We start from the raw sequence: 5,271 nt of genomic DNA, 5'->3' as shown, positions 1-5,271 counted from the left end.
AACCCTTTATGCCCATTTTACAGATGAGCAGGACTGAGGTGGGGAGAAGCTACATAACTTGCCCAGGTCACCCACCCAGCAGGGAGCAAGGCGTGGTTGTCTGGCTCTGGACCGGTGGCTCAGAACCACAAACGGTGGGTGCTTGAGAAACATCTACTACCGGGGAACGTTTGGGCGGAGGCTGGGAGCTGGGCTGCTGCTTACGGCGGAGCCCTGGGGGAGGGCATGGAAGGGTGGTTCCAGGCTAGGAGCAGGGGTGTCAATAGGCAGCCGTGCAGGCTTCTTCCTATTGTGCTGTGCTTTCAGCCTGTGGGGTGTGATCAGCTGGGTGATTTTAGGGAGCAGTGAGGTAAGGGACCTGGCAGTAAATAGCACCGAGTCACATGGTGAGAAAGACATTCCATTTTCAATTGTCCATCAGTCCTGAACAAAGAGATTTGGTCTCAGCCTAATGACGACTAATGTCTTTTTTTTTTTTTTTTTAAACAGAAAGAGCAGCTCTTGGGTTCAGAGCCACAGTTTTAGAATATTATTTTTCACTGCATTCATTGTCACCTTCTGCTTTCTCCAAGTGACATGGTGTTCCAATCAGTATTGGGTTTATGGCAAACGTCTGAAATCCCCAAATCACAGTGGCCTCCGTAAGAGAAGTTTATTTCTCTCATACAAATGTAGTCCTGAGGTAAACCTTCCAAGGTCAGTAGGGAGGTTCCATGACCATCAGGAAACCGGCCTCCTTCTATCTTGTTGCTATACTCCCTCATGGTCTAATGTAGCTGCCCATGCTCCAGCTATCATGTTTGCATTCCAGCTAGAAGGATGGAAGAAGGGGATGCTGAAGTGCACATCCTCCTCCTTTTAAAAATACTTCTAGGAAGTTCCAACCACCGCTTCTGCTCATGTGCAGAACTTCGGTTGAATGGCCATACCTTGCTACAAGTGGGGTTGGGAAATATAGCCTGGATCTGGGCAGCTAAAAGTCAGGGCTCTAATGTAAAGTGAGAAGGTGTGAACAGACAGTGGGGACACCAGCCACGTCTGCCACAGATTGTTTTCCTTTTGTGATGAAGACATCCCATTCCCTTTTCATTTAAAATTCAGTGAGGAAAGAGAGTCACTTCGAAGGAAAAGGTAAGTAAATAAAAGAACAGGTGGCACATGGCTAAGGCAAAAATTTCCAAGCTGGCCCTGGGATCACTGAGATTTGGGAAACACACTGTGAAGACAGAAACACGAAGTGAGTGTGTGAGCTGAGAATCAGGCTGGCTCTCAGGCCCGGGTGTGGACAGGGGCCTGCGGCTGGAGAGATCCCAGGAGAGTCGGGGAGGAAGCAAGTGCTTGTTCCAGAAGAGAGGCTGAGAGGGTCTGAGCCAGGCTGCGGAGCTGGAGGCCAGAAGTGTGGGGTGAGGGCAGCCACCTGCCTGCTGAGAAGCGCCAGGAAGGCTTGCAGGCTCCCGCCGGCCTGCCTGTTTGCTTTGGAGGTAGGCGCTGAGGTCAGGGGCCCATGATGGGGTTTCAGAAGAAAGAGAAAGGTCTGGAGCCAAGGTGGTGAAGTTAAAGGGGGACAGGTCAGAGGTCAGTAGCTCAGAGGCTGCTGGGAGGAACCCACGAGGTCAGCTAGGCTAAGCCCACAGGGGGTCCTGAATAAGTGAACGAACAATGCACTGACGCGGGCGGGACTCATGACCTTGTCTGCATCTTCTCACTGCATCCTCACAGCACGATGAACCCGCCCTGATCTGCTCCCCGCCCCAGGCTTCCTGCACCTTGGTCGGCCGTGCTCCCTGCTGTGCCCTGATGCCAGGAGCAGGGCCTGGCACAGCAAGGCCACCGCTGGGACGTGCTGGTGAACGGTGAGTGGGTGACCGACCTCTCCTGCGTCTGTGCCCAGACTCCCTCCAGCAAGCGTTGCATGGATCGAGGCAGCTCCGGTGGCGGTGGCTAGGGCTTGATCTCCCCAAATAAACGGGGTGGGGACGGAAGTGTGGCTTTCGTGCTCCACCCTGATTCCCCAGGCGGGAAGCCAGCAGACGGGCCCATTTCCAGGACCGCAGTGCTTTCAGCAGAGTATTTTTGGAGCACATGAGCCTTATTTTAGCTTTTGGGGTTGCTCCCACCCTGGTGCTGCCTGTGGTGAGACGGGACAGCCTTCCCCGGGGGTCCAGGCTTCGCCCCCACCCCCACCCCAAGCTGGGCCACTTTTGGGGCCTGTCTGGGGACTAGAGAGTTCTGCAGGGCAGGCTGGCTCTCTTGGTCTGGCAGAGTGACTGGAGACCTCACTCCTCCCCCTCCTGCTGTGAGACCCCGTGCTAATCACTGAATTCCTCTGCATCCCCATTTCCTTACCTGTCAAAAGGGGAAAACACCTCCCTTAATACAATTCAAGGTTTCCGTGAGACTAAAACAAGAGGCAAAGCCCCAAAGCCCTTTAAAAAACCCCAAAGCTGCTATACAGCTTTAACCAGTGCCACCTTCTTCCTCAGGGATGATATGTGTGTGCTACCACATTTTTTTCCGTGTAACTCTCCTGAACCTGCCTGGAACCAGCCCCACTAATCTACTTGCTGCCTCCTGAACAAACCCTCCGATTTCATGCCTCTTGGCCTTTGCACTTGCTGTTTCCTGTGCCTAAACTGCTCACCATCTGGCAAACTCCCATTTATCCTATGAAACCCAGCTCAGAAGGCCCCTTCTCTGAAACACAGTTAGATGTCCTAGATATTGCATGGGCCTTGGAGTCAGGAGGTCTGGGTTCTAGTCCTATCTCTGCCTGTGACTTGACAAATCATTGCAACTCTCAGGACTTCAGTTTCTCCACTTATAATTGTTTCTGTTTGTCTCCACGTCAGCACCATGTTTTATTTGTCCCAAGTCCTTTTCTTCGTCCCCAACGCCTAAGGCAGTTACTATCCCAGGATAATAACAAATCAGCACCAAGTTCACTGGGCTCTGCATTGGCATCGTCCCCTGGAAGCCCCAGGAGAAGGCAGAGTACCCCCAAATTGACTCACGGGAAATGCAGGTTGTGAGTTCTACACCGGTGAGCAGTTAAGTGCCTGGAGGCAAACCTGCGATCCCTTCCTCAGCGGGGCCTCGTCCCCCACGTGGGTCCTGACGCTGGATGCTCAGTCATGAGGACCCAGAGCCCAGCTACGGGGACCCAGTGGGTGTCACAGGAAGCCCAGTGTCGCCCTCCTGAGGAGGCTGTGAGCACCGGGCCTCTCCCACTGGATTGGAAGCTCTGTGAAGGTAGCTCCTGGACGCAGCTCCCATCCTGGCGATGTCTACCCCGTACGCAGTAGGTGCTCACCGAACACTAGCTGACAGGTGACTGAGTGGGTGACTTTGGGCAGGCTCTTCACCCTAAACTTCATTTTCTTCAGGTACAACCGTTTCACGAGGGGTCGTGTCTTTAAACTGGTTTATAATATTTTCTGACAGGTAGACATTTTTAGTTTTTATGTAGTTGAATAGATCAGTCTTTTATTTTATGGCCCTCTCCTTCCTCTCCAAGATGAGAAATTCTCCCAGGGTTGCTTCATATTGAAAAAAAATCCAAATCTTGTGTGCATCTGGGATTTATTTTGGTAGAAGGAGGGAGGTAAGGATGCAACGATCTTTCCCAGTTGTCCTAACCCCAATTATTGAATTTTTTTCCTCACTGATTTGAAACACCATCTTTGTGTTCCAAATTCCCTTTTGACCACTATGATGCCTTTCAGTGCATCAAATATCAGAAAATCCAACCAAAGTGTCTTAAAGAATTGTAAAAAGAAGTGTTAGCAAGTGATGGAGCCCAGAGGCAGAGTGAGTCAATTCGGCAACTCAGTGACACATCTCTTGGCTCTGCTGTCTGCTATACAAATGTCATCACGGTTCTGACACAGCACCCGGAACAGAGGCTGCAGGCGTCCTTGTACCCACCCTGTGCTTTAGAAGCAAGTCATAGAATGCCCCCAGCATCCCATTCCTTCGCGGTAGGTCCTATAATAATCCATTCTGTAGGTGGGTTCATTTGCCCAGCGCCACGCAGCTGGGTGTCTCCAGCTGGAAACCCCGCTGGAAGGAGTAACAGGGACTCAGACTCCCAGGGATGGACAAGGTTTTATCTGTAATAATGTCACTTCAACACACACATAGGCCGGAGACACGCTTATGCTCCTATAGCCCTCGTAACTTATAAAACGCCAATAAAATTCAAATTAGACAGAGGGAAGCCCACGAAACGAATACAGTTTAGATTAATAATATAATTAAATGGTTAATTTAATGTGAAGGATGATTCTAAAACTTGTGGTAAAATAATACACAACATAAAATTCACCCTCTTCACTCACAATGTTGTCATCCACCATCCCAACCATCTCGAGAACTTTGTCATCTCCCCAGACAGAAGGTCTGTCCCGTGAAACAACACGCGCTGAAACAAAATCGTTGCTTGTGTCGAGACTGTCACCAAGCAGGTGTGGGGAAGGGAAGCTTAGCCCTGCCTGGTGCCTGGGTGACCAAACGGCCCACGTTCTTCGGTTTCCAGCTTTTACGACACCGCTCACGCACTGACTCGGCCTCTGTTGCCTGGTGACAATTAATGTGGTTGGTACCCACGTGGGACTCTTGCCACAGTGTATGAACTTAGTCACTGACTTAAGAAACTGAGGGCTTCTTTGACGAAAACGGGTTTCAATTGCACATTTTCCTTGTAAAAGAGAAGTTTTGCCTGTTCCGGCTGATGTAGGGTGCCTGGACATTTTCGAATAAGCACATGCTACCCTGCGTCACGCTTGCCTGTCTGGTTCCAAATCTCGATGCACACAGGAATCCTGTGGTTAGAAAGCAGTCAGCAAGATGACTCAGAATACATATCATGGGAAGAAAAACACAAAACTGAAAAATGTGTGCAGAGAGCTTGCGGTTTCTAGGAATACAGTCAGGAGTCTGCAGCATGACTATTTCTGGCGTCTGATGGGGCGGGGCAGAAGGGGCAGAGGCGGGGCTGTCCTGAGAAGGCTGGAGCCCCGCTGGGGGTCGGGAACGAGAGAGGCTTGCGAGGTAGCGTCCAGAGGAGCCGGTGCTGTGGCGCAAGGGAGCGCGAGCCCCAGGGAGGGGCCCGCGGACATGACGCCCACGTCCGAATCCCAGAAATCTGTGATCCGCTCCCTTGCATGGCAAGCATTGCCCCCAGCTATCTGACAGAGAGAGGTGAAAGGGGGGGGGAGAGAGAGGGGGAGAGAGGGAGAGAGACAGAGAGAGAGACAGAGAGAGAGAGAGAGA

The sequence above is a fragment of the Monodon monoceros genome, unplaced genomic scaffold (genome assembly GCF_005190385.1).
Source record: "Monodon monoceros isolate NGI ecotype Baffin Bay Population unplaced genomic scaffold, NGI_Narwhal_1 Super_Scaffold_7, whole genome shotgun sequence".
Lineage (NCBI taxonomy): Eukaryota > Metazoa > Chordata > Mammalia > Artiodactyla > Monodontidae > Monodon > Monodon monoceros.
The sequence above is the reverse complement of the archived record's forward strand: the minus strand, read 5'-3'. Positions refer to the sequence as shown.